Here is an 11,295-nt window from a genome sequence, read left to right as displayed (position 1 = left end):
TTTGGGGGTTTTTGCGTTTTTTTTTTTTTTTTCCGAACCTGCGAGTGTGTCCGTCGAGTGTAATACTTCTCTGTTTCCGTTTGTCCGTCTGTCTCCGGATTTACCCGTCTGTGTCGACAAATTCGGTTACGACCATATTACGTTTGTCAAGCGCTCGGCATGAGAACGATTCCGAACGATCAGTCATATTAAACAACAGAAGGCGTTTGATTTTTTTTGGGTTATTTTTTTGTAAGTGTGTGTGTGTGTGTGTGTGTGTGTGTGTGTGTGTGTGTGTGTGAGGTAAGACAGATTGAGACACTCATGGTTATAAATAAACCATGTTCCTTTTTCCAAATTCGACTTCACGTCACAGCACATCAAGTCGCTCTGATATTACGTACAGTCGATTTGCATACTTTTGTGTGTGTGTGTGTGTGTGTGTGTGTGTGTGTGTGTGTGTAGTCCTGCAGTCCTCATGTGATGATGGAATGAAGCATGGATTAGCGGAGTGAATGAGATCTTTCCCTGGTGATGACTGATCTGGCGGTGGCTCGGATGAGCGCTGGAGACGAAGCGCTTCCTTCGCAGGTGAGAGGGAGGATCCGCCGTTATAAAAAAAAGAAAGAAAGGACGCTGAAAGATGGATGAACGATGGGACGCTTCGAGCAAAAGCAAAATATTTGCAAAGTTGAACCCAGACGTTTTGTCTAGATTCTTCTAGAAATATCTGTTCACACCTTTAAGGCCATGTCTGTAATGAAATATGGGCCTGTTTATGCAGAGTCATTTATAAGACATGAAATCGTTTATTAAAATTGTGTGAACACGTTGAATAAATCCGTAACGTTATAAAGGCTTTATACACACTGTGATAACTACATGAAATGATCCTGCATTATAATAGTGACCTTTATGAATTTTTTTTACATATAATTAGTGCTTAAACTACACAATATTCATTTTTCTAACACATTAACTGGCATAATAATACCAAGGAAATAAATATATAAATAAGAATACAGCTAATTAAATATGCACCAAAGTATTTGGACACCTGACATTTTTCAGCCATATGTGCTTCTTCCCCAAATTGTTACCACAAACTTCAATTGTATAGGATCTTTGGATGCTCTAGAATTCAATTTTTACCTTCAATTGAACTTGAAGATCCAAACCTGTTCCAGCATGATGATGCCCCTGTGCACAAAACCAGCTCCATGAAGATCTGCTTTCCATTGGTTGGAGTGAAAGATCTCCTGCTATAGAGCTCCAACCCCATTGAATGAGTGAATGTGAACGCTGACTGCACAAATCTCCACAAGTATGCTCTAATATCTAGTGGAACATCTTCCCAAAAGAGTGGAGGTTATTATAAGAGCAAATGGGAACTAAATGTGGAATGGGATGTAAAAAAAACACAAAACATGATATAATGCAGCATGTTATAATGAAATCTGATGAGTTATAATAGAGAAGCAGGTTTCTATTAAAAGCCACTTCAGTGTAGCCTGAATGTTAAAAGTTATCATGTGGTCTTCTTAGAAAGTGTTACTGGAAATCCTTTTTTTAAGAATTCATATATATATATATATATATATATATATATATATATATATATATATATATATATATATATATATATTTGTTTTTTATTTTTTGCATGAGGCGCTAAAGCTCAGGGTGGGAGGAGGTGCGCCGAGCAAAGTTTTCCAAGCGGAGTGTATTCAGCAGGGAGCCGTCCTTTCGCAAGTGACACCTCCCGCTTAACTGAGAGAGCTTTTGGTGCTTGGGAAGTGCTTGATATCCAGCGATATTCAGCAGTCTCTGGCACGTTTGAGTGCGGATGCAGGGAAGAGCCGAGGAAGAGGAGAGGGAGGAGGAGGAGATGGAAGAGGAGGAGGTCGTTCCCTAGAGAGACCCCACTTCCCCCTTGTTTATGGGCCGGTCTAATTGGGACAGTGTTGTCAGACGGCATGATGTGACTTCTGAGGCACGTGCGAGTGTGTGTGTGTTTGTGTGTGTGTGCTGAGTGTGAGAGCGAGAGCTTGTGCTTTGCGGCCTGCTCCGTGGCTTCCTCTGCTGCTTCCTGCCGGGCGACCTGGGTTGCCTACACTCGGTCGCCCGCCTCCGTCTGCTGGGCTGTGTGTGTGTGTGTGTGTGTGTGTGTGTGTGTGTGTGTGTGTGTGTGTGTGTGTGTGTGTGTGTGGTGTAGCCACCTGCAGCATCTTTTTCTCCTTTCGCCTCCTCTCTCACTCCTTCGGCTCCGGCTGGTGAGGAGTGGGTGAGAAAGCAACCGAAGCTTTACCTGCCATGCCACGGTATTTATAGCGCAAGCTGCTCCACTTCCTGCTCGGTAAGGATGTAGCATAGCTTCTCTCGCCGATCGTTATCTCGTCCGCGTGTGCGGCGGTAGTGGCAGCGACACGGATATTTCGTGCAGCACAGACTGCACAGTTCGAGACAAAACACACAAACACTCACGCTCCAGACGTTGTTTGATGTCGGATGATGGCAGGAAAGAGGTCACGACTTCTCGGGCCTGTTTATTTCTTCTTCAAGTGGTGATGTCAAACGCCGTGAACCCTGTAACCCCACAGAACGTTCTGTAAACTTAAGGCGAGCCACGCTTTTTTAATTACATGCAGCTAAATACGCTACATAGGGTTCATTGTATAATATCATAAATCAATAATACATATATAAAATAATAATATATATTATAGCATTGTATCAAAAGGAGGCAAAAACATATTCGCTCTTTTCATTTCTAGATTTTAATGACAATCATTGAAATACATTTTAAACAATTATTTGTATAAATTTTAATTTAATTTTAAAACTCATAAGATAGATAGATAGATAGATAGATAGATAGATAGATAGATAGATAGATAGATAGATAGATAGATTTAGATAAATATATATATATTTATTTATTTATATGTACAATACTGTAAAGTCTGTTAACATGGCGTTAGGATTATTAGTAATAACGTTGCTCAGGGTGATTAAAATGAATTAATGATTGAATTGAATGATTCCTATTCAATGATGGCATATAGTTTAAAGGACCTTAACTTGTTTTTTCAACCATATTCGCTTTCCCCCCAAACTGTTACCGCAAAGTTGGAGGCACACAATTCTATAGTATGTCTTTGGATGTGGTAGCATTAAAATTTTCCTTGACGTTTCCATTGGAGACCAAAACCTGTTGCAGTATGACAAAGGGATGTTCAAACAGCACATATAGATCAGGTGTCCACAAACTTTTGCCCTTATAGTGTATACATATATATTTATTTATAAAGAAGGTCAAATATATATATATAAAAACTTTCTTTTCGGCTTCTCCCGTTAGGGGTCGCCACAGCGGATCCTCCGCACGTTTGATTTGGCACATGTTTTATGCTGGATGCCCTTCCTAACGCAACCCTCCCCAATTTATCCGGGCTTGGGACCGGCACTAAGAGTGGCTGGGGATGGTTCCCTGACCGGGAATCGAACCCGGGTCGCAGCGGTCGGAGCGCTGCATCTTAACCACTAGACCACCAGGGGACCCAAATATATATATATATATATATATATATATATATATATATATATATATAAATCTTTGACCTTTTTTAGACAGTATTTGCCATTGATATAAAGGTCTAAAATATTACACACACACACACACACACACACACACACACACACACACACACACACACACACACACACACCCAGAACAGCTTCCGCTTTGTAATATAAGGATGATATTATCGTCACATTTTTTTGTCTCCGTCTGTTTTATTACAAATTTCTCCACTAACTTCTTTTTATCTTCTTCACGTGAAGCTCTCACGGAGTTCAAACCCACATCGATTTACCCCCAAAGATGTTTAGGTTAAGCTAAATGTAAGGAAATACTACATTGTGTTTGAACACTTAAATTTAATGCAAACTGAAATAGAAAGATGTCACATGCTGCTCTGCATGAACACGTCTAGGTCTGATGTTCAGCAGATATATATATTATAAATATGCCCCACTTTTTTTTACGTTTTGTTTGCTCTGCCTATGTGCCGAACTCTCACCGAGGGGATTCCGAGAGCAGAAGCAACTCTGAGATGGAGGAAATGAAAACACGGTGAGAGTTCTGTATAAACGGATGGTACAGCGTAGGCTGTGGGTCTTGTAAACAAAGCCGAATGACAGTGGGATGTAAGGAACAGTGTGCGCTCTGCATGAAAGTCCCAAATTATTCTAATATAAGCATTTGGGAAATTCTTATTGTCTCGATCTGTATTTAACATCAAACATCTTTTTATTTTATTTTTCTTTCACTTTCTCTTTCCATCTCTCCTTTTCCTCTCTCACTCTGTGTACTGATGCAAACAAATAACACACAATTCATCATGGGCTCTTTGTTTGCTTTGTTTGATTTGATACCGTATTAAAGTCCCAGTTGTTTTAAATTATTTATTACATCTGGATTTTTTTTCAAGTGAACTGCTAATTTTCTTCAGCGATTGATTCTCGAATTTTATGAATAACAAGGGAATCACAAATCAAAAAAACATCTCAGGAATTGATTTGAAAGTCAATACTGTAAATTGTCAGAAGATTTAATTAGAATACATTGATTAGCATATATCATGTATAATTTCATAACACCATAATATTGTTTCAGAAATTCACTTTAAAATTCAATTTAAATTGATCTTAATTGCATGAGGAAAACTCATGCTTAATAGAAAAATGTGGGGACTCTATACATGTGTTTTTGTGTTTATGGTGAAAACCTTAAAGAACCTTTAATCTATCTATCTATCTATCTATCTATCTATCTATCTATCTATCTATCTGTCTGTCTGTCTGTCTGTCTGTCTGTCTGTCTGTCTGTCTGTCTGTCTGTCTGTCTGTCTTTGTATTTAATATATATCTTTTTGAACATCCCATTCAACATTAAAGTGTCCATTTGATGTTAGAAGAACTTCCACTTTTCCAGGAAGATGTTCTACTAGATTAAGTAGTTTTTTGTGGAGATTCAAATAAAAGGGTGTTACTAAATTCATGTACTGATGTAGGTGAGATGAGGAGGTTCCTGGGGTGCACTCAGCGTTCACTTTCATCCTAAAGGTGTTCAATACGGTTGGAGCTCTATAGCAGGAGATCTTCCACTTCAACCCATGTACAGCAGATCTTCATGGAGCTGGCTTTGTGCACAAGGAAGCTGTTAAAAATGTCATGAATATGATAAAAAAAAGTCATTCTCAAATTGTAACGAGGAACTTCCCAAAAAGTAATGCTTTAGGAAAAAAAAGGCCAGGTCACTTTCCTCTTCAGGATCCTGAAGTATCGCTGTTGACTTTTTGGGTCCCTCAAACTGTTTTTCATAGAAGGTTCTTTAGACAAAACAGAACCTTAAGGGTTTTTTTCAATTACTAAGAGTTTTAAGCTCAAAAGCGATAGATCTTGTGAAAAAAAAAATCCTTTGAATGTGTTTTGACATGTGCTTTTGTTTTGCTTCCTGGTCCTGTCTCCGCCCACCTCCTGTGATTGGTCTGTTCCCTATTGTGTGCATCTTAGTCTTTTTTTGTGTGCATTTCTGAGCCTTATTTTCTTTTCTGTGTAAATACAGAATTTGCCCTTTTCCAGCTGATTATCATTTGACCTACTGTGATGTTCTCCTCCGTGCTTATTGACTCTCACTACTGATTAAAATTATTATTTTTTGCCCTCAATGAAATACAATATGAATAGTGTTCACATTTAAAAACAAAAAAAAAAAAAACATGAGCCTTTCTCTAGCTACAACTTACATTAGATATAATTAATCTAATTAATACATTGAACAGAAATAATGCTAGAAATGCTATTTTCAGGAAGAAATTCACTGTTTGCCCAACACCATGCCCAATAGGTTTTTTCCTCCTCCTTTTTTTCTGTCACTGAAATCCCTCTCTCAATAGATCTGTTATATACATTTGTATAAATAAAATGTTTTATCCATTATTTTATTCCCAGTTCCAACCTGTGTTGCTCTCGCTGCCAGAGATCACATGACCAGGCTGCTCGTGACGTACACACTCATGCTGTGTGAAAAATTTTTTTTGGTCAGGTCTTAAGGTAAAAAAGTTTAAAACATTTTAAGTAATTGAAAAAAGCTAAAATGTTTAATTAAAACACTAAACCATTATTAAAAAAAAAAAAAAAAAAAAAAAAAAGCTAAAATGCTATTAAAAAACCCTAAATTGTTAAATGCTTAAAAAATTTTATTTTCATTATTGAATAAAAAACAAATTTTTTAAACATTAAAAACTAATTTATTTCTGTATTTATTGATCCAAAGCAAAAATGTTTGTTCAAATTCAGCTTCAGGTTGTTAAATAGCATCAATAAGCTGCATTATTACACAGGTCCTCATAAAGACTGTAAGACTGGGATATAGAAGGATTGTGTGTGTGTGTGTGTGTGTGTGTGTGTGTGTGTGTGTGTGTGTGTGTGTGTGTGTGTGTGTGTGTGTGTGTGTGTGTGTGTGTGAAAGAGAAAAAATAAAGTAAAAAAAAAAAACCAACTTAAAGGTTTACAAGCGCAGATAAATAATCGAAAGACTCTGACAGGTATTTGCTCTGTAATTAGAGGAACGAAGGCGTCTCAGTCTGAGGGTTTGGACTTGTTTCCGCAGGTCCGTGTGGACATTTTCAGCAATGCGGCGCTTTGGCGTTGGGTTTTGTGTGTTAGATGAGGCGTGATGCTGTGCATGTGTTAATGACACGCAGGTCAGCGAGTGCGTAATGCAGACGCCCACCGAATACTTCAATCTGTCAGCTTTCTGTGCGGCGCCGCAAAAACAAGATAAAAATAAAAAAGCAAGTCTCCTACCTTCAGCTCTCTCTTCTCCCCCGTGCCAGGGTTTTCTTTTTTTTTCCAATAATACTTTCCTGGGCTCACGCTCTGCTTCACGGCCACATCTATCAGAGACGGTGTGCAGTAAATGCAAGCCTCTGTTTGGAAAATAAGTGATTTCAGTTTTCAGGTTTTATCCGCCATCTGTGTACGGTGAAAGCAGGACTGTGTGTAGAACAGACAGACTGCAAAATGGGCAAATATTTAGAGCAGGATTGATTTAAATGCAGAAATCCTCCCGCACATGGAGAGTCGCAGTTGCAGCTTGATATTTGGAGTGCTTAAAATTGCATCAAAGTCTTTATAAATGAATTAGAACTCAAGCAGACTTGACTCATACCCATATATACCCATATATTCAATTATATAAACTTATATACACTACACAAGCAAATAAGACAGAGATTCACATTTTTCTTTACTGTAACACTTATAGATAGTTATAGCCTTATCTGCTATTTCTTGCTACCTGGCAAACATCTGCTAACCTACCACGATTTCTGATATGTTTCATTTAAAATAGCTTTATTGTTTATTACTCAACATACTACAGGATGCTAAGCTAACCTGCCCAGATTTCTGAGGTGCTTTTTAATAAATTCCTCACACAGTGTCTGCATGTCTAACCTAATAATCTACAAATTCATGCTTCTGAATCTTGACAATAAGCTACCTCTAAGAAGCGCTGAATTGATATCCTTTAAGTTTTGTGCTAATGCTAGATAAGAATATATATATATATATATATATATATATCAAAGGTCACCTGATTGGCTATAATACTTGCCTCATAATACTTAAACCTGCCAATAGGATTTCTGATCCATTTAATCCAAAATAGCTAACATTCACTGTATGTTTGCATTTTAGCTAAAACTCAGATCATGTGTTACAGGATGCTAAGCTAACCTGACAGGATTTCTGAGGTGATTGTAGTCAGTAAATACACACATGATAAAGTATAAATTGATGCTAACTACAAGCTATTAAGCTAACCTCTGAAAGGTTTACAATCCTCATTGTTAATGCTAGCCTAGTTAGCAACAATGAGAACAATTACAAAATTTTTTTATTAAATGTACCATTTTTATCAAAAATATACATTTTCGCCAAGCTGCCACTCTTGGGCCCTTGAGCAAGGCCCTTAACCCTCTATGCTCCGGGGGTCCCTAACGAGGGAAATATCAAGGTCCATGACGTCGGAGTGACGTGGGGCCGCCTTCCCGTTAGCTCACCACCTGCAGGAGGGACCATAAGGGATGGTGCTGTGAGGATTGGGCAGCAGTCGAAGGCGGGGGCCTGCTTAGACTGCTGCCCCCGCGACCCGAATTACGGATAAGCGGGAGAAAATGAATTAAATGAAACGTAAAAAATTCCTTTAAAACATTAACAATAATATTTTGTCTTCATGTTCGATGTTGAATTTGGTTTCACTAATAATAAACATACATTTGCATAAAGCATCCATATTTGCCCATGTCCATGTTAATAGAGTATTAAAAAATTGAAAAGTATTAATTTGAGGTACATTTATAACAGATATTAAGTTGCGATTAATCACGAGTTAACTCATGACAATCATTCGATTAATGAAGATGAAATGTTTTAATCGAATGACAGCCCTAATTATAAGCTAATAAAGCTAAATGTTCCTATTATACGAGCTAATCTGACAGGATTAAAGATTTTTTTTTTAAAGTAACATTTTTTATATAATTTATAACATTTATATCAAAACAGGCAGGATTTCTGAAATCTTTAAAGCTAATGCTAGCTAGGATATCTTCTTTTTAATAATGCTAGGAAAAATATTAGCATATCATAATTATTTTTATTAGTTACTTATAGTATAAACATAGTTAAATGTCACTGCCAATGCTAACTATTTTTCTGCGGTAAGATATTACGACACGATGTTAAGCTAACCCGACAGGATTTTTTTGGGAAGTGCTTTGAAATGTCAGTTTTAGGCAGCTAGATTAACATAAGCTAACCAGACAGCAATTGTGATCATTTTATAAGTTGTATTTATAAAGGTTTTCATTTTATCTTCACTGCTGATATATAAGATTGTTTAGGATCAGGGCGCTAAACTAACCTAAGAGGATTTTTGCAAAAAGGTCACACTCACACTGGCAGGATTCAAGATTTTTTTTAGATCATACTCATGATATTTATAGCTGATCTACACTGCTGATGCTAGCGATATTTCTTTAGAAGGCGTTACAAGATGCTAAACTTGTAACATGCTAAACCTGACAGGAATTCTGACACAAAGACCTATATAAATATATTTTTCATTGACCATGCCAAGAAGCTAGCAAGCATAGTGGGATTTCTGAATAGATTTAGAGCCATTTATTCACTAATGCCTGTCGAGTTAGCAAGAATTAGTTACGGGATTTTTTTATTTTCGCACAGAGCTCAGAAAAATAAAAAAAAAGTGGCTCATGTTGCGTCAAATCCTGATATTTAATTGAAAATAAAAAGAGAAAAACACGAATTAAAGACATATAAATATGATGAAGATGATAAATGAAATCCGAGCTGACGATCTCTCAGGGCTTCTAATCAAATGACATACAGGTGTTAAGTCATTAATATTCAGAGTAGCTTCATAGTTCTCTCTCAGTCTCTCTCACACACACACATACAGTTTGAGAGATGGTAGGTGGTTCATCATGAGTCCAGATGTTCATGTGCTGACAGTGATGAAGGACGAGTAGCAAAATCAGGGTCCACAAAAAAATAATCATCAGTCAACACTAATAACATCCTCCTCTGCCTTGAGGCTTCGCAGTGTAAAATGTAAATCTACATTACATGGACAAAAGTTTTGGGACACCTGACTCTTCTTGAGTGACCTGCTTTAGAGCTCTGACCTCAATGTCAGTACAGGACAGTATCTGATCTGATCAGATTATTAGTGCATATTTGTAGAGGAACATTTACACATCAAGTATTTATGTTTGACATCTTCAGAAAGTTTATTAGTTACTACTTAGAGTTTTTCTCCTTAACTAATACTGTACATTTTTACAAAAAATATAATATATAATAATCCAAAAATAAACAGAAACTTTTTTTAAAAAGCACCAAATGGCACCATGTGTTTGTAATTTTTTTTCTTTTTATTTAGCCAATCAGGTGACAAGTTGGGGTCAAGCAAGACAAACCAAACAAACATGGAGGCATCCGGCAGAAAACTGGGACGATTTCTTCTCTCTTCAAAGAAACACATGAACTGTATGGAGGTGTGTAAATTCTTTATAATCTATTACAAAAAAAAAACCATTGCTTCTTCTTCCCTCTCTATTCAAATAGTCTAAATGTGGCTTGACAATTTGAGTCACTTGTGCCCTTAGTACGCATTATAAATGCTCATATGTGCTGTGTCTCTCGCTTATCGCTTTACTGAACTGATCGTCACGTAACATTTTTAACAATTGCGCAACCAGTAATTCTGTAAATTTTTGTGAAATAATCTTTTAGGTAACAGCTTTGAAAACATGACTTTTTAGTGCAAACAAGACACGAAGCAATTGTTCACAATCTTTTGAGTGCGTTTGCATTAAGTTTGTTGTGGTTTTTCTTGCCAAATCAAAATACTCAAAATACTCAGATTCGCTTTGTCGAGTTCATACAGTATGTCATTTTAACTGCAGCTCGAATCATAGATTGAATAATTTCCAGCGTTTTCTTCGGCATGTAGCCACGAGTCTGCCGTGCACCTCTGGGGAAACACTGTGAGTGTTTTGTTTGGTCATGTGACCGTACTTTCTTTAAACGTAGCGCAAACAGAAACGAATTCCAATTACATTTAGCGTTATAGTAGTTTCTTAGTGTTTTAACATTGTTGATCGTTTGCATAAATTAAAAAACTTTTTGAATTTAAATGAAATTGTAATTCATCTGTCTCTCATATGAATTGAGAAACAAATGGATTTTTTTGGACCAGATTTCAGTTTTTTCATTATTCAGGTTTTAGAGAGTTTCTGAGAAAGCTGCATGTTTAATATAAGCCTTTCAGGGAGCCACTGAATGTATTTTATAAAAAGGATGGAGTCTCCAGTACAAGTCAGTGGTCAAAAACAGACAGATATAAAGCTGTACCTAGAAATGTTTCCATTTCTTCAACGATTTGAGGTTTTCCTTGTAAAATATATAACTAGCTCCTATTATTTTCAGAAAGAGAAGCCTGATCGTAAAAGCCCGCCAATGATTTTAAAATGCACCTGATGCAAATATCTGTGAAGATAAAAAAAAAAAAAGAAGAAAAATCGTGTAACGTCACGGTAGGTTTTTTCTCGCCTTTCCATAAACCCAGGCCGTGCATCGAAAACTCCATAAACAGTAATGAGCTGCAGAAACCTATACGCTCGGCCCAAATGGAGGGAGCAATTACGCTCTCTCGCTCCG

The 11,295-nt window shown here is 37.0% G+C and overlaps 1 long non-coding RNA gene across 1 annotated transcript; it reads left to right on the top strand.

Annotated features, from left to right (window-relative positions):
- The first annotated feature begins 438 nt into the window (after positions 1 to 438).
- On the top strand, positions 439 to 10,130 carry LOC310731490. The gene is made up of 3 exons (XR_014535223.1): positions 439 to 570; positions 5,995 to 6,096; positions 10,016 to 10,130. It is a non-coding gene; the product is annotated as an uncharacterized lncRNA (long non-coding RNA).
- The last annotated feature ends 1,165 nt before the right edge of the window (positions 10,131 to 11,295 follow it).

This window comes from Silurus aristotelis, assembly GCF_946808225.1.
Source record: "Silurus aristotelis genome assembly, chromosome: 9".
In the NCBI taxonomy this organism is placed as follows: domain Eukaryota; kingdom Metazoa; phylum Chordata; class Actinopteri; order Siluriformes; family Siluridae; genus Silurus; species Silurus aristotelis.
This window is presented reverse-complemented; position numbering and strand designations above follow the sequence as displayed.